Source organism: Balaenoptera physalus, assembly GCF_965194825.1.
Source record: "Balaenoptera physalus genome assembly, chromosome: 8".
NCBI classification, from domain to species: domain Eukaryota; kingdom Metazoa; phylum Chordata; class Mammalia; order Artiodactyla; family Balaenopteridae; genus Balaenoptera; species Balaenoptera physalus.
The window spans coordinates 107,566,388-107,587,866 of NC_138887.1; the positions used below are offsets into that span (position 1 = coordinate 107,566,388).

The 21,479-nt window shown below is 38.1% G+C and overlaps 1 protein-coding gene and 1 long non-coding RNA gene across 2 annotated transcripts in view; one reads left to right on the plus strand and one right to left on the minus strand.

Annotated features, from left to right (window-relative positions):
* The window catches only part of CHRM2 (cholinergic receptor muscarinic 2), a 400,090-nt gene that overhangs the window by 218,413 nt on the left and 160,198 nt on the right, over positions 1-21,479 (plus strand). The window contains exon 3 of the mRNA XM_082473074.1: positions 21,339-21,434. The gene's annotated coding sequence lies outside the window, so the exon portion shown is untranslated. The remainder of the gene's footprint in view (positions 1-21,338; positions 21,435-21,479) is intronic.
* Positions 9,626-21,427, minus strand: LOC309666101. Its single transcript, XR_014266898.1, has 2 exons — positions 20,731-21,427; positions 9,626-14,344 (listed from the first exon to the last, which is right to left on the minus strand). It is a non-coding gene; the product is annotated as an uncharacterized lncRNA (long non-coding RNA).

Genomic DNA, 21,479 nt, shown 5'->3' on the forward strand with positions numbered 1-21,479 from the left:
ATATATTAAATAGAAATGTGAATGTCACTAAAGGATCCTGTTCTGGGAAAAAAAAGGGGAGCATTCACATTTAAGCGCTGGGTGATATTTATTAGATCCTTGTCATTTATTTATAAACTGTACGGGGTACCTCTAAAAATCTATATTCTTGCCTGAAAATGGAAATGGGATGATCTACCCAACATTAGCCAACACAAACACTTTGCATTAAAAATAGAAAACCACAAAGCATGTGTACAACACACAAAAAAGATCACAAGGAGCTTCCCCCACCCATATTTAAATTGTGAAATTTTTGTTTTAACAAGTGAAATACTGGAAGGGTTAAATTTTGTCAAATTTGTGACATAGATTTCTTTTGTAAAGAGAAAAATATTTTTTATTTTTGTACATTTTGCTCATTTACATGGCCCTTATAAATACTTCAACTCAATTGAATATACACAAATCTTTTTTTTATTTAACATCTTTATTGGAGTATAATTGCTTTGCAGTGGTGTGTTAGTTTCTGCTCTATAACAAAGTGAATCAGCTATACATAAACATATATCCCCATATCTCCTCTCTCTTGTTTCTCCTTCCCAACCTCCCTATCCCACCCCTCTAGGTGGTCACAAAGCACCGAGCTGATCTCCCTGTGCTATGCGGCTGCTTCCCACTAGCTATCTGTTTTACATTTGGTAGTGTATATATGTCCGTGCCACTCTCTCACTTTGTCCCAGCTTACCTTACCCTTCCCTGTGTCCTCAAGTCCATTCTCTATGTCTGTGTCTTTATTCCTGTCCTGCCCCTAGGTTCTTCAGAACCTTTTTTTTTTTTTTTTAGATTCCATATATATGTGTTAGCATACGGAATACACACAACTCTTTGAAGGAAGGATGCTGGGGATTACAACATTGTTCTGCATGAGGGAACTTTAACTCAGAGAGCCTATGGTAACTTACCCAAAGGTAAATTTACCCAAAGGCTGTTTAGCGGAGTAAACAGAGTAGATGCCCATATCTCTTTCAGTGTACTTACTCTGATACAAATATGTTCCAAGATGCAATTATTACTAAAGAGTACTTTCTCATACAGTTTCACATAGAACATCTGAGTAAATGTAAATGATTTCCAGAAAAAAAAATTGGTTTATTTATAATTGCATTATAAGGTTTATTATGTAACTAGCTATATATAAGGGAATAAAGCTGCTGCATGTGTCCATCACTGAAGGTGAAGCATGTCACTCAGAAGATACATTTCTCCCTCCAGCATGCCCAGCAGGGACAAGCTGCCTGGTGGTTATGACATTCTTATAAGCTATCATGATGAGAAAGGCCTCACCATTTTCCCAAATCTTCTTTCCTTTATCTAGAGCTGAATATCGTTTTTTTCCTCCCAAGCTAAAAAAACATTATACTACTTTTCTCCAATCGGATCCATACCATGCAACGATTTCTAGAAATATCAACCACAGTTGTTTTTCATACTGTAACCATGCCAAAAATTAACCATGAAAAATTGCCACATTAGGAAGAATTTCTTTTTTGCACATCCTGAGGATGGATATAGTCTGTGTGATGGTTGAGATAACACTGGAGTGATTTCTGGATGTTTCTTGACACTTACTGAGGAACAGTCAAAACGTTGGTTATTTTGAAAGTTATGTTGAGGTCTTGTGCTTGAGTATAGCAAGTGGAGAGGTGGAAGTGGAACATTCTGCTGATACACGAATATTTATCATTTGCATTAGTATGGATCTGCTGAGGAGCAAATGCCTATATGGGTTTAGATTGCATCTAAGAGATTTATTTACTGGAGGAAAAAGCAGGCAAGACAGGGAGATCCTTTAGATAGCAATACACATCTAACATTTTTGGAAGTTAAGAGGCAAGGAAAGAGGATTGGGTACAAAGAATCTTGGACTGTTGCACAGTTCCAAGAATGGTTTAGCCAGGTCACCGTGGAGTCCTTGAACCAAAGCCACTAGTTGGAGTAGTCCCACATCTTGCCAGCTTGGCCTGCCTTGGCACCTCTGCCAGGCGTAGTCATTCACTAGAGCAGTCTATGGGAAGTATGGCCTTCGTGGATCCAGGACAGCAGCTAGGGTCCCCAGTCAACTGAGCTCACCCCAGAAGGAGGTCTGAGCAGTCTATGGGAACGTATGGCATGGCTGCCACACGTTCGTATTACTCATTCCTCAGAAAAATGTTTCTCTAAAAGAGCTTTGGTATTTTAATATCATTAGATGTTAGTCTGATTTGCCATGAGATTCAAGTGACCCACTATGAAGTCAAAAATGCTGAATGTAATTTAAAAGCTGCTTAGCTAGAATTATTATACATGTCTTGGTTAAATTTATTTTTTTGTTTTGTGTATTTATACATGGGTGCATAAAGACAGATCTCTATATTAATATAAAATACATCTGTAGTATAATAAATATGTTGTGCATATCTTCTATTTAAATTTAGACTTAAACAAGAAAGTTATACTGACAAGCCATATTGGCATCTCTATAGTAACAGGACTAATTGGTGGCTCTTAGAAGGAATACTTCTGAAGATCAATGGCATAATGATTACTATTTCCTGCAGTGAGTTTTAAGAACTTCACAAATGAATCTTAAAAGCAATAGATTTAATTAAATAGATTTATTTAAGTTTTTACTTGTTTCAACTCTACAGAGTAATTTGTGAGTCTTAATCAAAGAAGGATACGTGGTCACTTAAACAAGGACATTAAGTTTTATAAAAGTTAGGCAAGTCAGATCTGTGTGTGTGCTTATAAATATTTATATTTACATGAAATTAACACAGTCATTAATAACGAGATTTATTGTTAGCAAAAGAATGAAAAAGAACATGGCACAAAAATTCAGAAGACCTGAGTTTGGGTGTTCTGCTATATGCCAATAACAAGTGGCCTTAGGGGAATCAATTTAACCTTTTTAATCTTCAGTTTTATCATTTAGAAAATAGAGATAATTGGTCAAATGCCTTCTTCATATAGTTTGTAGGAAAGTCAAATGAGCTATGAGATAACACTGGAGTGACTATGGATGTTTCTGTGAAAACACTAAAAACTTGAATTGTGACATGAAGGATAAATCATCCATAGGGGTTGTTCATAGTGTGGCAGCATTCCTACTTCAACAGAGTTGAATAACCTACCTGAAAGTTGCTCTGTATTGTCTCCCAGTGAAAACATATAGAATTTATCCAGGTCCATAAATTCTCCTCTGGGAGGAGAGATGACTGTCTTCTCATTCATTTATTTGCTCAACAAATATTAACGAAGCTCCTTTCAGGCACTGTTCTAGACACTGAGGGGTGCAACAGGAAATAAGAGTGAATCAGGTAGACAAAGCCCCTGTTCTCATGGCCCTTACAGTCTGTGTAAGCTCTGAAATGGAGATTGTGTGCGGGAAGCCTATTAGGGATCAGCACATGTCAGAGCAAGTGAAGCAAGTTTGGGTGGAGGGAAAGGCTAAACTGAGACTTAGTTGCAACAAGGGCTTCAGAAAACCCCAGAGGCATTTCTAGAGTTGGGATGGCCTTGGCACTGACCATGTACTTGATGTGGGTTACCCCTAGGAAGGGACAAAACCGTGAGTGAGACAGCTTCCTTTAACCAAGGCCAATTTCCATTGGAGCAGTTTTATAACCTGTGAGCAGGTAACAATCTCCACAGCTTGGAGAATGAGTATCTGGTTCCTGAAGGGACATCTAAGTGGTGCATCACAGCATTCAGTACAACAAATAAATGTATGCTGTGTCAGGTGGTAACTGGTGCTGTGGAGAAGAATAAGACAAACAAAGCATGAAAGTCTCCAAGACAAAGGGGGCTTTTATACAGAAAAGACGATAGACTATTTTGAGAAGAGACCTAAGAGAGATGAAAGCACAAAGCCTGCAGATTTCTGTGGTCAGAACTTTCCAAGTAAATGACATGACATATACCTGCAAAGGCTCTGAGGTAGGACATGGTGGCTGATGTGTTTGAAGAAGAGCAAGGAAACTGTTAGGGCTTAAGTGGCATGAATAGTGGGGAGATATGTAAGGTGTGAGGTCAGAGAGCTGGTTCGGGAGTGGGGGAGTCATGCAGAGTCATACTCAGCAAATATTAATTGAGTTTCTACTCTAGCCAGGGTTGATGAACAAAATATCAGTAAGCAATAATGACTAGGCATCTGCTGTTGTGAAGTTTATATTCAAATAGAGGGTTGGGAAGCATGGATCAGAAGATAACAGACAAAAATATAAAAGATTATATTTAACAGTGGTCAGCACTAAAAAGAAAATTTCTAAAGGATAAAGTGGTAGAAAATGAATGATATAGAGAGGTATCTTTAAATTATGCGATCAGGAAAGTATCTTTGAAAAGGTGGTGTTAGAACTGAAAACTGTATCACCTAAAAATGATATCAGAATCGACATGTAAATTAGTGAATATGTAGAAGCTGTATACAACACTTTTTCCTCTCATTTCAGTAGCTTCTGAGAAAATTATATCAGGTATGATTAACTTTAATTGTGCCAACCTCGTTACCCAGGTACAAGATGCTACTGGATTGACTCTTGAGGACTGTCGGACCACCAAACCCTTGGGTTCGTTGTTTTAGGCATGAGACTGGATCATCCCAGATCATTAAAATCACTTCTGAAATTCAGGGCCAGTGAATGTCCAAGAAACAAAATAGAATTGGTCTAATTGAACCACCATTTGTCAATTTTTTATTACCTTATTTAATTAGACCCTGGTGAATGAGACTAAGGCAGTCTTCGGTGTGAATCAATTAACTTCAAACAGTTCTACAGTCACTTAGAAAACTTATTATCTCAACTAACATTTCAATTCAATTTACCTCATAAAATGCTTATTAATGACTTATCATGTACAAAGCACAATGCTGGATGCAACAAGCATACATAAATGATCAATACATAGCCCATGTCCCCAGGAAGATTACAAGAGAACTAGAGGAGGGGATATTTATGGAAGTATAGAGCACCAGGCTGACTGTGATAAGTATTATGGAAACACAGTGGCTAATCATTGATTATTAAACACTTCTTTTGATCATGAAACAGATAAGACAAGTGAATTGAAAGCAGCCCATCAGCACTACTAAAATAAAAGTTGAAGAGCATGTCTTTGACCAACATTAACAGGTGGTAGAAAATATAATAATTAATTTACGTATTCATTTTGCATCTTTATCAAGTGCAATGGATTATATTGTGTCCCTCCAAAATTCATATGTTGAAATCCTCACCCCAGTACCTCAGAATGTGACCTTTTTTGGAAATGGGGTCTTTACAAGTTAAAATGAAGTCATTAGGGTGAGCCCTAAATTTGAATACAAACTTACCAAATTTGGAGAACACCATGTGAACATGAAGCCTCTCCTTACAAGCCAAGGAGAGAAGCCTGGAACAGATCCTTCTCTTGAAGCCCTCAGAAGAAACTAACCCTACCAACACCTTGATTTCAGACTTATGTCCTCCAGAATTTTGAGACAATATTACTCTGTTGTTTAAGCCAACCAGTTTGTGGTACTTTGTTATGGCGGTCCTAGCAAACTCACTAGGCTTAAATATACTTCTAGCTAATGTCTAAATGCAGGAAATACTAATACTATTAGCTAATGCATTGATTACAGCATGCTTATATATTTATAGCTCACATGGAAATGAGAGGTTTGGAAAAGATTTATTTTCAAAATAACTGAAGTTTACTCCTTCAAGTGCCATTATTTATTTTTTTTAAGAAATTAATCTGCAATGTGTATGAGCTTTTCTGCCCTTCTAAAGAGTAGAGTTAACATAATTCAACCTCAGGATCACCAGGATGACTCAAAAGTATTTAGCCAACTTGTAATACAGCAAAGGCTTCACGGGCAACTGGGGTAAGAAAGGTTGTGTGTTCTCACTATAGCGCCAAAGAGCTCTGTTTCTTGATATCTCAGGAAGATCTTTTCTTGATTTTCTTTTTTTTTTTCCACTCTTTCCAGGTTTCTAGTCATCCATTCTTATTAGTATCTGTAAGCCTGTTCTTTAATTTTTATAATTGGATGCAATTAACCTTCTATTGGTTGGGAAATCAGATAACAGAGTCTATAAAAGTTCTATAAGTGTCTGAGAAATTCCTCCACAAACATATATATTATGCTCTTTTCTTAAACGTCTGTTTTGAAAGCAATGGAGATACCTGCTTGTTTGCTTGGAACATATATACATATGTTCCAAATACTGCATCTGGTGGAAGTCTATCTTCTAAGTAAGTTATTGCTTTATTTCAGTTCTAAAACATAAGGCTACCTGGTCTCCTGTTCCCATAGGTATGTTAATCACCTGCACATCCCTGAGTGCACTGTATGGCAGTGGTCATGTTCTTAGAATGAGTCTGTGATATATAAACACTCAAGCTTGGGACAACTTGTGGGGAAAAGAGCAATAGCTAATTTCAGAGAAGGGAACTGTCCTTCCTTCTCAATTCAGATAATCTGAATCACTAATTTGTGAAGTAAATTCTCTTACTGAGAACTTGTGTACTGGAGCACAAACTCTCTAAAACCTTGATCCCAGACCATGGTGGATAGAACCCAGACCTCCTGACATGTGTCCGGATCCAGTTCTAGCTCTAATCCTGCCCCTCTGCTCCTTCTCTACTTGACTTGCTCTGCTAATCTTTCATTAATCTTCCCTGGCTTCCCACCCTTGCTCCTCCTCTTTCTAAGATGTCTCCTAGGCAGTCTCAGCCTTGCCCCTGGCTTCAATTACCACCTAGGAGCAAATGACTCACAAAGTTATATATCTAGCTTAGCCCTTTATCTGAGTTCCAGATCTGTATTTCCAGCTGTCTATTTGTCATCCCCTCTTGTTTGTCTGAAAGGTCCTTCAAATTCAGTATGTCAACATGAAACCTCCTCAGAGCTTCGTTCTCTTCCAGTGTTTCCAGTTTTAGTTAATGGCATCACCATTCAGATTGCAAAGTGTCATCCTCAAAATTCCCTCTTCCTCCATCATATTCACTCTTTACCAAATGTCGTAAAATTCACCTCATCGAAACACTTTGGAATTCATCACTTTCCTCTACTCCCATCACAATGCCCCAATCAAAGTTGTCATTATCTGTTCATTGGTCTTAGGCAACAGCCATGTCGACCTATCCACATTTGCTCTTGCCTTCCTCTAATCCATCTTCCTCACTGTGACCTAAACATTTTTTTAAAAAACACATTTGATTATAGTCATTTTTCCTCCTACCCACTTAAATCCTCCAGTGGCTTCCCATAACTTTTATTATAAAGGTAGTGTTCCCAAACACTGCCATGCATCGCTTTCCTCCTCCATGCTTGCCCGACCCATCTCCTCTCCTGAAAGACATCCCATAAATTTCCTTATTTTATCCATTCTGGATATTTTTTAGTTTTTTTCTATCCTCAGTGCTCTCTCCCACCACAGAAGGTTTGAGCTGAAGTTCCCTTTTCCTAGCAAATATTTTCATCCACTCTTCACCTGATTAATTCCTCCTCATCTATGAGATGTAAACTCAAGCTTCACTTTCTAGGCAAGTCTTCTCTGACCTTCCAGGCAGATTCAAATCCCCCTATTATGTACTCTCAGAACAACATACCTTTATTCCATTACATTTATCATTGTTGTCATTTTCCATTGAATTTGTGTGATTATTTTTGTGTGATTATATTTGTCTTCTCCACTACCCTGCAAGTTCTGTCTTTCTTCACCAGATTCTGTGCACAGAATCTGGCATATTGTAGTTTTTAAATAAATATTTATTTAATAAATAAAGGGATTAAAAATGATGACATTGAAGTGAATCAGAGGCTACATGAGCTCCTAAGCATTGCCCCAAAGTTACAGAGAAAATTATGAGAAGAACTTAGGCCAGAGTGTAAAGATAGTGACAAAAAGTGACTGCACCTGATTAGAATAATTGTATAGGTAAGAAAAAAGGTCCTGAGCTATATTTCTGGGTTGGAGTTCTAAGAATTAAAAATACTGGTTCAAACATCTACCGTGTTTTTCAAAATAAATAGTAACATGTGAAGAAATAAAAATTAGTAGGCAAGAAGAAAAAAAACAACTGGCATTGTCGAGATATGACCCATGTCCAAGCTTGGTTCAGAGCTGTGCAGCACTTTCTTCGAGCCTGGCTTGTGCCTATCTCTACGCCCCTTACACTAGCTATTTCCCCTGTCTGAAATATTCTTACTCCAGAACTTAACGTTGCTCAATTATTATCAGTCATGTCTCTGATGAAATTTCAGCTCCTTTGTGTCATGCATTCCCTGAATATCTTTGTCAGAGTAAGATAGATTATATTGTGGAGGGAAAGACAAATATTTGTGGCATAAAACAACAAAGTTTTATTTTACAACTCACTATTTATCCACAATGGTTAGCAGGAGTCATTCAGAGACCCAGACTATGGAGCTTCTACGATTTTGAACATTGCAGTTGCTATACCAGAGAGAAGGAGAGCCCTGGTGGTTCTCACATTGGTAATTAAATGCTCAGCTTTGAGTCACATCAGCGCCACTCAGATCTCATAACGAGACCTAATCACATGACCATTCCCCAACCACTGCAGTCTGACCTTGTGCCTGTGTGGAGGGAGAACTATAAATATTTGGCAGACAGCATAATATATAATCTAGACTAGTCTTTTCACTTGCTTCTGCATTTTATGGTAATCACCATTGTTCGATATTATAGCTCTAGCTAGCTAGCTGTTTATTGCTTACTTCCCCCGACAAGATGCCCATGAAAGCAAAATTTTGTCGTAGTCAACTTAGCTTATCTCTAGCACATAGAACCATGCATGACTTACGAATAGGCAATAAATAAATATTGTTTATTAAATGAATGAATGAATGAATAACGCACACTGGCTTTTTTTTTTAACCCATACCATCTTCTATCCAAGCCTTCTAGTAGTGAGCTCAGTTTGCCTTTATTCTAAGGCAAGAGGGTTGCTGGACTGTGAAGACAGATTATAAGCAAGGACTATGACATTCAAGTCAGATATTGAGATTAGCACACGGGGAGACATAGGAAGGCAATTCAGACTAAGAAAGTTCACAGAAGCTTCGTGTGGTATGCTGCACTGGCTCAGAGAAAATCTGACATTTTGGCTCCAACTCGCTTTGCCAGGTGAGGGCACTTGATGGTGAGAAAAGTACTGCTTCAGAATGGAGATGACTTTATACTTCCTTCTCAGGTTATGATAACCCCATCACTCCCCAAATCTCAGAGATCTCAACAGAGGGTGGCACCACTGAGTAATTCATCATTTGGGCCTATCTCAGTAATCTATTAAGAAAGAATGTGTCCTGTCCTCTCTCCAAGGTACTGATTCAAAACTGGTAAATATGGCCAAACTGTCCTAAACGGTGAACATTTAGCAGCAATAAACGGCTTCCTCAAACCTTTGCAGCCCTCACCCCACTCCCACTCTGGGAAGGTGACTGTAGCCCTTATACTTAGCTGAGATTGGGGGCACAATAGTTGGCACAGTTATATTACCACTAACATAAGCACTCACCTGGAAATTTGGACAAGCTAAATTCAGGTTAAATCTACAATACCTAAATCACTTTCCACACTAGTGGAAACTTGGTATATAGTTTGCTATGGCTGCTGTAGCAAAATACCATAAACTTGGTGGCTTTAAAAAATGCAAGTTTATTATCTCTATCTCATAATTTAGTAGTTCAGAAGTCCAGTATAGCTCTCACTGGAATAAAATCAAGGTGTCAGCATGCCTGCCTTCCTTCTGGAGGCTCTAGGAGAGAATCTGTTTTTGTTTTTTGGTTTTTTTAATTTTCCAGCTTCTACAGACTGCCTGCATCCCTTGGCTCATGGCTTTTTCCATGTTCAAAGCTAGTAATGGCCAGCCAAATTCTTTTCACATCACATTACTCTGATACTGAGTCTTCTGTCTTGTTTACCTACTTTTAAGGATGCTTGTGTTGTATTGGACCTAACAGAATGATGCAGGATAATCTCCCTTTAAGGTCAGCTGAGTAGCAGCTTTAATTCCATTCACCATCTGAAATCCCTTTTTTTGCCATTTATAGTAACATAGTCAGAAGTTCCAGAGATTAGGATGTGGACATCTCCGGAAGGGGAGGCGTTATTCTACCCAAAAACTTAGTACATATTAAAACATTGAAGATTATAAAATCATCATAAAATTAGCCAAAGGAGTATTATAATAACTGGTTTCTCAAAATATAATATGATAAATCTTGAGGTATTAAACTGTTTTTAAAATAATCTGGAATCACTTAGGGTGAACACACTGCCATTTTGCAGATAAAGACAGTGAATGATGGATGAGATAAATTATTTATCTAAGGCCATATAACTAGAAAGAGTTAGGGTTAGGATGCAGGGCACTTTCTAGTAAGCCATCACTTTTGCATTGCATTTAGGAAGGCAGGTTATATTGAAATACATTCTAGAACAAATCTATCAAGCAGTTAACATTTGTTTTTAAATTTATGAAGACTAAAATTAAAAATTTACAGTACTGGGGTAATTCAACAATATAGGGAGTTAATCCTTTGATGTTGACCAAATGATCAGTCCTCTATGTGCATGATACAAGAGACTTTCCAATTTGCATAAAGGGACCTAGTTGCAAGAGGCTGATTGATGTTTCCAGATGTCACCATGTGCATATTCACCTAATTCATCCCATTGCAATAGGACAATACTGTGTACAAGGTACATACTTTCTACGAGAATCTGAATCTTGCCATTTGCTGATCTCATGACACAGAAGTGTGCACATAAATAACTGCTTGACAAGTTATTTTTAAGTGAATCAAGATGGTCACTATTAAGGAAAAATATAAACATTGGCAACGATGGGAGCAGACTTAGGAGAAGGTGAAGGGAGACTCTAGACTTAACTCCAAAAGAACCATTCATCTACAAATTCATGTTGTTTGGAATTGTATTATGAAGTATTGTCTGTACTAGACAGTCACTTTTATTCTTCAGGGCTAACTGAAAGCTAAATGCTCTGCGTGTTTATACACAGTCACATAGAAATGCTTATAAAATGCTGTCTCCCTAGCGCTGCTGTGCTTTGTAAATCTGGCAGAGAAGATCCTATTTATATCCTTAATAAAACATTTAGATTAATTTTTCTAGTTCACCATGGATCCATTTTGAGAAATACAATGGCAAGCTGGTTTTGGATATTATATTCTGACGCTTATCCTTAGCAACTTGATTGCTATACATTCCAAGTCTCTCCTCCACCCTGTCAGCACACCTCCAGGCTGTTTTGAGTAAGTTCTCTTTGTCTATGCCACCAGGTTTCTAAAGCGGTTTACAGAGAGAACTGTCACCCCAGAAGGGAGAAAGCAAAAAGCAAACAGAAATAGAAGCTTTTTCAAGACTATTTTTGTTTCTGCTACATATTTACCTAAACAGTTCAATGGAATGGGTTTATAAGACACATTTGAGGAGCTGAGAGCTTTCAGCTTAGTATGAGAGCCATGTTGTAGTTTCTAGCAGTTTAGCAAAGGAACACAAAACAGCAATGGCTCATTGCCTTTCCCTGACAGTGCTTGTTTTAGTCTTCCATCTTCCCATGGATGTATTTTGTGATAGACACCAGGAGTTGGTTCTTAGTTGTCTTTTTAGATTATGAGTAATGGCTCCACTAGGACATCTAATTTTGTTACCAAACTGAACTTGGGGCTGCTCACTTGCCACACAGCCAAGCCAATCTACTGACACTGGGTTGTGATAAAGGAAATTACAGTGTTTATTTCAGGTTGCCAAGCAAGGAGAATGGGCAGCTCATGCTCAAAAGACCTGAACTCCCTGATGGCTTTCAGAGAAGGGTTTTTAAAGGCAACATTCAGGGTGAGGGTTGCAGCTCATGGACTTTCTTCTGATTGGTTGGTGGTGAGGTGACAAGGTGATGTTTCAGGAATCTTAACCATCAACCTTCCGGTTCCAACCAGTCTGGGGTCTACTGTGCTGGTCAGCGTGAGGTCACCTCCTCCACCAGGGTGGAGGTCTTGTTTTCTGCAGAACAAGTCAAAGATATGTGTTAGATTATTATGTATATCCCTTGAGGAGGAACTAGGACTCTGTTTTATTACTGACCTATTGTTTAAGCTATTATTACTTTTCTTGCTTGACTCTTTTTCCTTTGTTTCTGTGTTCCCTCACTTCCCTAATTAGTAACTGCTCGAGTCTGCTCTTTGGAATTCAGTGAAGGCCTAGGAGACTAAAGCCTTTTTTCTACAAACAAGAAATGAGGGACACGAAGAGTTTTTGTACCTGGGAAGGCCCTGCAGGGTCCTACTCAGTTTCAATCCTCCCTTTTCTTTGATACTCCTCAATCCTGAGGGTAACAGGGGCAGGACAAGAAAGGAAGTAAAGTTGTAGGTAAAGAGATTAATCATAAATTTGGCAGGGGAACTAGGTTTTAGAGGGGCTTGGTTTCAGTTTCACTTGGTAAGTGCCTTTTTCAAGATGTCTTCTCACATTCCCTCTCCCCACCCTAATCTCTTTCCCTCTACTGCAATCAATTTTAGAACTTATTCCTATTTTTCTGTCTTCATTAGTCTGTTAATTCAATTATTTTCTTTTAGTTCACAACTTAACTTCACCAGGGATATCTCCAGATTAGAAATAAATATAACAGAAGTTCTGGAGAGAAAGTAAGAAACTTTACCAATTCTAACGTTGCAGAATAAGTCATTGTCACTAAGTAGTCATAGTAAAAAACTGTTTAATGTGTTGGTATTATTTTTAATGGTATATAAATAATGTATTTATTTTTATAGCATATTAATATTCTGGCCAAAGGTAATAAGCCAGTGCCAAAGATAGCTCATATTTTAATAAAAGTTTTTAAATTCCTCCATGAGAATTATCATCATTTTCATATACTTGTAGCCTGAGAAATATTCCTTTTAGGTGTTCAAGTTCTGAGCAATTAACCACTTCAAAATAACTTTGAGATTGAATATACTTAAAGAAAACTGATTTGGTGATTGGAGGAAGGGTCTACCATGCTTACAGCCCACGTACAGTAACCACACCCTGATTTATAAGAAATGTTACATTTAAAAGAGACAGGAGAAACATGGTTCACACCAGATTTTTTATTTTTAAATTTAAGAAGGAAGAGTCCAAGTCTAAACTTACACAGAATCACTAGGAAGTAGAGAGTTGTGGTTAAAATTATCTGGTGAATCTCAAACCAATCAGTAGGACACATAAGAGCAGGGTAGCAACTGAGAAAATGTTTAAGCGCAGAAAGGCTTGGAATGAGAGAACATTTGTGAATTTAGGTGGTCAGAAAAAAAAAATCCTTGTATGAAAGCTTAGATTCATAAGGAGTTAGTCTATTTCTTTTTACTATCAGAATGTACTTATGGTCTAGAGGATTAGAAACTAGTTTCTATAGCTAACAGATATGACTACTCATGGTTTTGGACGCCAGAGCAAAGCAACTGTGGGGAATTCTGTGCTTGACACAGGGCAGGACAGGCATCTTTGTTTTGGAGCGGAAATTTCATTTCTTCATTAAGAGCCATATAAGGACAAGGGGTACCTTGAGTTGACATTCCATATGAGGAGCTGATAAGACTAAATAAGTAAAGGAAAGGAGACACTAGTGATTGCTTCATCTTTCTAGTAAGGTTACACATATATTCTTTCCTCATATAACTTGAGTGAACAAGAATAACACCCTGCCCCAAACTTTCCCTGTCCCCCAGCCACATATTGGCTGATATTCTCTTAAGTAGACATTATTTTTAATTAAGAAGGAAACACCTGCCTGGGGGAAGTAGGAATGGGCAAGGAGAAAAGAAATCAGTCATTCACATCACAATTTAGTTACGTATCCACCGTCAATAATAATTCACATCCTACAAAATACTTTTCTCAAATACAATTTCATTTAATCAACATGATGACTATGGGGCAGATTCTACACATTAGTTACATGTGAGGGAACTGAGGTGTGTCAAACAATAATCAGTATCAAGACTACAAAGGACAAAGAGCTTTATTTGGGGTCTTAAAAACTGCAATTCAGAAAACACAGATTTGGGTAAGATCAGGGAAGAGAAAGAGTCAGGGTCTTATAAAGACAAAAGCCATTAGGTTGATAAGTTGTCTGGAGAGAGTTGTGATTGACTCTGATGCAGGAAGGAAATATTTGTCTTTAAAGAATAGGCTGTCACAAGTTATTTTAGGGTAAGGGTTTGATGAGTAGATAGACTGTCACGAGTTATTTTAGGGTAAGTGTCCGATAAGTATCTTGAGTTTCTGGCAGATGTTGTAGATGCCTGCTGAAACAATAAGAGATCAAAAGGTCAGGTTCCATCCGGGTTCAGATGTACACAAGTCACACTACCTCAGTGGCCTTCTGGGTCCATTTTAGAGAGCTCTCTTGGTGAAACCAGCTCCATTTTGACTTTCCTTTTACAGGTGTAAAGGGATTAAGCATTTTGTCCAAGGTCACATCTAATAAGTGGTGAAGTTTGAACCTGAACCTTGCTTTGCTCTGTGAAGAGTTTTGGATCCCATCTTTCCCATGTTTTGGCCCTAAAAGCAAGTCTACTATTTATAACTTAGCAATTTTTCATCTTCTTCACTTTCCTAGTATTGTCCAGGTAATCCCTACTTCTTATATGATGATAAAAAGGCTTTCTATATACCATTGCTCTTCTTAGATACTGGGCGGCATATTCCCACTTTCACCTTGAAAATTTACATTCTTGCCCCATTTTCATTCTCTCACTCATCACTCTGGACCAGCTCTAGGGTAAGACATATAGAAACCTAAGAGAACATTCCCAGGGATAAGCCTAGTATTATTCTGCAAACTGAAAGTATAAACTATGGCTCAAAAATGTTTCCATTGCTTTAAGTGCATTCCATAAACAGGGACTGCATTCCAGTTCTTAGTAACATTACTCTCATCCCCAATGCCATTATATAATTAGAATAAGCTGTAACGGCTGTGCCCAAGAGTTTTCTTCTCAAATTATAGAAATGTCCATGTGCCAGAGATACTCTCTGCTAAGTAACTTCACAGTCACCTTATTACTTCCAAAACACAAAACAAGACAAAATTAGTATAATAAAAGCTACAGTGAAATTGGAAGTACATCCTAGAGCATAGTGCCCTGGACAAAATGTATGTAGGGATGCTCCTGTCCTACTCTAGTCTTCTCCATTAACTAACTCTGGAAATTAGATATTAGTTACATTTGTCTACCCTGGATACTACAAAAGCATGTGCCCAAGTTTTGGTAGATGGTGTGGGGGAGGAAAAATAATTTTCCCTCTACCTTTCTAGGTTCTTAACTGAGATTCCTCTATAATAAAATATTAATATGAAAAAAACAAACAAAATTTTAATAACATGTATACCTCCAGTATACATGAGAGACCTAGGAAAACTGAGTAACTCTCTGAAATGGCCCAAGCCACCATCTTAAATAACATCTCCAACTAAAGGCAAAAGAAGGTGTTGGGTGGGGTGGCGGAAGAGGCCCGTTGTGGGAGGTTACCGGGAAAAGCACAGTAAATAAGGGTAAGGTTGTTATATAGATTTAAGCTTTCACCTTCACCTTTGATAAAACTTGTTTCTAGAGCTTTAGAGTCATCCTCCTCTTCTTAGTACAGAGAGGGAGACACCCTTACAAATGGAGAGTTCCCTTACAAATGTAAAAAGGTCTCTTACAAAAGGGTAACTGCTACTCAGTTTTCAGAACTTCTCCTACGTCTGCCTTTTCTCAAAAATAACCAGCTCAAAATAATCAATATGCCAAAGAGGCATGTTTTGGAGTGGGATATTCTGTTCATTAATATATGGTCACTAATATATGTCTTCAGTTTTAACAGTATCTTCCTGCTAATTGCTTTAAATATTTTAAGTATTGTTTCATCATCCAGAGTCTCTCACTCCCAACATCTAACTTGTCATAGCTTCCAAATCCCAGGTAGAGTACCTTATGTAAAATCCACCTATGGAATCAGCTCTCTGATAGAGAAGTGTCAGACCCTTTCCTGAATCCCCCATGGATTATGGCATTAAAAGTTTTATCACAAGTGCCTAAGAACAACATTTCTGTTTCTGTTGTTCTTTCCAACTAGGTTAGCTTTCTGAAGGGCAGGAGTCTTTCTTAGTTATTTATTTTTGTTGCCCTAGTATCTAAGAGAATATTGCATGATATACTAATTTTGTTGAGCCAATTTCCATACTTCACATGTAGTTTATAATAGGCTTCTGAAAAACACTCTACTCTCAGAAGTGTCTCGTGCAATTCACAATGCTGCAGAAGGAAGCAATGCAATGGCAGCTTGTTTACATGAGACTTGCTCAAGAAAGAAACATTTCCATGGGATTACAATCAAGCAGGGAAATCTGTCTGCTCCATATCCTGGCATCAATAAAAGGAGAGCACATTGTGTCAGCTGTGGACTTTAAGCATAGATTTTGAGTGGTTGTTATTGAAAATGTTCAGTGATGACCAGTGCATGTTTATTGGGCATCCTTTTAAAATGAACTGCCTTTCTAAGAAAGCGTTTGTCAATAAAAGCCTTGTAGAAATGTAGCACATACGTTGACTTCGCCTGGGACCTTGTCTCATTCCTTTTTGCAGGGTTGTATAGAATACAGCTCATAAGATTTTGTAAATGAGGCCCTTAAACCCAAATCCCAGTCACCTTGCTGAGTAAATGAGGAAGAAAGGGCAAAGTGTCCAGGATCTGTCTTATTAGGCACAGTAAATCAGGGAATGCTTCTTTGGGAGCACTAGTAGGAGAAAGAGTGTCTTTAAAGTGAAAAAGTCTATATGGGGTGACATTATCAGCTACATTCAGTTGAGTCTTGCTTGGCAAAAGGCTGCTTTGTGCGTCACAGTTATCTCAGTCACTCTTAAGAAACAGAGTAGATCAAATTTAGTGAGGACGCTGTCCTCCGTGATGGTGCCTCCCAGGATATCTTTGAAATGTTTTAAAATTTCCACCTGTCCCTTGAAGGACAATTTTAGTTAGCTTAAGAACCAGGTAACTATATGATCTGAGAAATTATGTGAATTCCCATGAGTATGTGACTAGTTGACTCTAAATTCTAAGAAATTAAGTTTCCCCACAGACTGAAAAGATTTTGAGATTTCCTAGCCTACTCTTACTGCACAGTCATTGATTCAAATAATTTGGGCCCCACTTAGAAGAGTCTGATAAGACTTTCACTTTGAACTTTCTGGAATCTTATCTCCATCTGAGATTCCAGGTCACTTAGGCTGTGAAAAGGGGAAATTTAAGCTGTTTGTCAAAATCTACCCTGAGGTTAATGTGGTTGAAATGTTTGTTTTCCCTGTGTTAGAGGTTCACCTCTAAAGAGGAACTGGGCACTACATCCTGGAAGGAGGAATGCCCAGACACTAAATGCTTTTCTAGGAAACACATGTCCCATGTGGCCTTTTTCTCCTGCATTCTTAACACTGATTTATCACCATTGCAGCTGCTTAACATCTTGGAGGGGAGTGTTTCATTTTGTCCCCCTTCTTTGTATTCCCTGTTCGAAAATGAGCTCTGTATTTTAAATATTTTAGACCCAGCAGCAGTAAATGTTTTCAGGCTTTGGATAACACCACCACTACTTGGAGAGGAAGAGTTTAAAACAGCTGTGATGCCAAGCTTCAAGAAAAAAGGAGAAGGAAAAAAATAGCAAAGCATTGTTTGTTAAACTGTCACCAAGCATTGTCACTCAGAATCAGTCTCATTTGTATATGGAAACTCCTATTGCAAGGACTGAAAAGAAAGCTTAGGATTTTCTAGGAGAGAAAGAGATAATCTTTTTTAGCTAAAGAATAGAAGCATTTAAAATTACTCTCTAGAAAGATTTGCAGGGAAAATAAATAACTAAGAAGAATAGTGTGTCTATTATGGGACTGTTATTAAGATTTCAAAACAGTGAGGGCAACTGTAGCACCCATTTTAAGCAGTGATTGTCATCTAGTGGAGGTTCACTTTTAACCCAGGATTGTTATATTTCAAACTGAGGTCAAGGAAAAGATAGGTTCCTTTGGCATACATCAGAAAAATCAGCCCGCCTTTCCCAAACCTCCTGCTGACAAATGCTGTGCTTTCCTAGTTCAAATCTTGAACAGTTTGTGTGAGTGGGAGATGAAGACAAGACAAAATCTCCTTGCTCTTGGCTCATTTTCCCCATATAAGCAAGGCTCGCACATTCATTTTCTTGGTTCTTTGGAAGCAGAAAATTAAGAAAATATTATGGCCGCCATACCTGGTGGGAAATCACTTGAGTTGAACTCGTCACCCTCTTAATGTGCTTATGATGACAGAGTGCTGATTTGTGCATCTAATTACTGAAGTCTAATTATTGCTACAACATTGAAATCAACATGGCACAGTAAAATATGCACCACCTTCCCAGAAATGAGACTTGTCATTCACCTTCTCCTCATGTTGGTGGTGATCTTATTTACAGTCTTATTCAAAAAGGAACTTTGTCAAAGATTCAAAGTCATCCCTTTCGAGCATCTGAGCTCTTTAGCACATGCCTAAAAGTAACTTTCTGAGGTTGCAGGTAATGAAGTTTGGCTTCACAAGTGGAAATTACTAATTTATTAGTGTTCTTTGAGGTGGAAAATAGGCATGTAGATAAAAGGAAACCCATAGATGCATTCTATAAAGTCTTTAGAAAGCACTTTTGAAAATGTTCCACACCATGGGTTACTAATAAATGTAAAAGCTATATTCCTGGGATGGGGGAGTACTCTTTTATATCAGAAAGTGAACTGTCTTAAGAAATAAAAGTAAAATGCTCAGAATACACATGATCTTTTCTTGTATAGAAAGAGAAACTAGAAGGGGGAAAAATGGGATTTCTTTGGGTCAGTGTTTTGATGGATTATGTTTAACATGCTTGTTACATGAAATTGAGGAGCAGTAAGGTTTCCATTGGCAAGATTCACTCCTAAATATTCTGATTCATTAGGTCAGAGGCATGACCCAAGAATCTGTTTTCAAATCCTGACTGACAGTCTTATAATTATAGCTAATTTGCTATATGTCAGGCCTTCTTCTGAAAACTTTACATGAATGAACTCTGTTATTCCTTATAAAAACCCCAGGGGAATGTTACTATTACTATGTCCCTTTTACAGATTAAAAATACGAGACATAGAGCAGTTAAATAATTCTCCAAAAACACAATGAGTGGCACAGATACAAGTATATGTTTAAAAAAAAGTGTTTTCAGTGATGACCTGGAAGAAGAAAATGGGCATTATTGCTGATTGCTTGCTAAAAATGCTGTTTCCTTTTGCAGCTCCTCTCCAAAAGGCCACAGTATCATGACTTTTGTTGAACATGGTAGTTCAGTTATTCATGGACTCTATTTTATTCAAGTTTGAGAAAATACTCGTTAGATTTCATTGGCGTTTTGCTTTATTGCTCTTTTTGGAATGTGTAGCCCTGTTTTATTAATGATATGAAAGAATATTATGATATGAAAGGCATTAATGATATGAAAGAACAAAATAGCAGCAGATCACTGGGTTTTCTTCTTCTCTATTGCCGGCCAGGAATTCCTTCCCCTTTATTTTTCTGCTTTGGGATGTCTATGTGGTTTTGTTTTGTTTTGTTTTAAAGATCCAAGCAACTCCCTGGGTTTATGGAGGCTTAATAGTCAGAAATAATGGAGAAAGAATGGAAAATGTGAATTCATTTTCAAAAGATCACCTAAGAGAGAAGAAATGACAAAATCAGATATTTAATGTAAACAGCCAAATGCTGGGGGAGGCTGAGGTCAAGACTGGACAGAGCTGTCTTGCTTTTCTGTCATGTATCTTATAATCTCCCAGTGGTGGTGGGATGTGAGGGTGTGGAGGCTGAAGGTCGAGCCACAGGATATAATGCGTTATTTCAGGATGACTTCAGTCAAGCCAAAAAAGTTTGTGCCACATCCTGCTTGGTGATAGCTATGAGCTAACATAAAGGGCAGACCCTTTCATCTACATAATTTTCATTTATCAATGAATTTATATTGCTGCATAATTATTCATCTTGATTGTCATCTGATTGTCTTTCCCCGCCAATAAGATGGGGAGCTTATAAAGGACAGGGACAGTGACTTTTGCTATTCTGTATTCCCTTTGACAGCTAGCAATGGCCTGGCGTCAAGATTTGAACTGAACTTAATTGGATATATCAATTAAGATTTCAGCTTTTTTCATTTGATTACCGAAGGTGGATGAAAGAAAATGTAGCCTTATAACGTATGGTACACTGATGTTATCTTTATATACACATACTTTCACAAAAGCAAGTCTTGTTCTCAACTATACTTTAGAATCATATCATTGTATCTTTATCAGTTGGGACTAGTACCTAAAAATAATGAGTATTCTTCTTGGAATGGATTTCTCATAAGACTGATTTAACACAAAAAGTTTGTATCCTGATTTTTTTCATGGAGATCCCAAATTCCATAAAGCACCATAAATACTTTGTAATCTAATGCCTATTAGTCAAAGAAACATAGGCATTGACCCTTGTATAAAATAAGAAAGAAAAAAATTACCTCTTCCTCTTATACATTTGCCAGTGTCCCAAAGAAATAAATAATCCGTGAATAGTTCAGCACGATTATATGTTTACAAAGCACAGAGGATTTATTCTAATATTTTCCCACCTGGAAAAACTGGGCTTAAGCATCTTCAGCAATCAAAAAGCAACACCGCGTCCTTCCCAATATGTCATGTCACCTTTACAGCAATCATACTTGCAGGAATGGGACTGGGTGGTGGTAGTAACTGTAAACGTTCTGATGTAGAAATAGCAGATGGAGAGCTCGGCTCTGGGGATGGACGTGGAAAGGAGCAGAAAGGAGCCTGGAGAAAAGGCTGTCATATTTGCTCGGAAGAACCGCCAAATCAGAGAGCAGAGAAGATTTCATTGGAGGAGCAACTAATCCTGTCATATTGAAAGAAAATTGTAAATGTTCTCTCCAGAAATTGTCCGCCCATTGCAGCTAATCGAACACACACTCACGAACACACGCACGCTCTCTTGTTACACCAAAGGTGCCCGGGCGCAGAGACCCGCTCCAGCGAGTGCGCGCGTGCACACATACACACACACGCGGACACGCACACACAAACACGAACGCACACACGCGCCAGCCTGCGGGTTGGCCAGAGCCTTGAAACTGCAGATTCCACTAGGAGATCGCCAGAGGAACCGAACTAATTAGTAATTAGTTGCCCCTACACTAATTACTACTTCCCTTACTTCCCCAAGCACTTCGGTGAAGAAATGAATCCCGCCCAGCTCGCCAGTCCAGCCAGGTCTCTGTTCGGTCTTGCTCTCCAGTCTGAGCTTCTTCGTGAAAGCCAGGTTTGAAACTCCTTTTTTGCTTCTCCTTTGGTGTTTTGGTGTGGA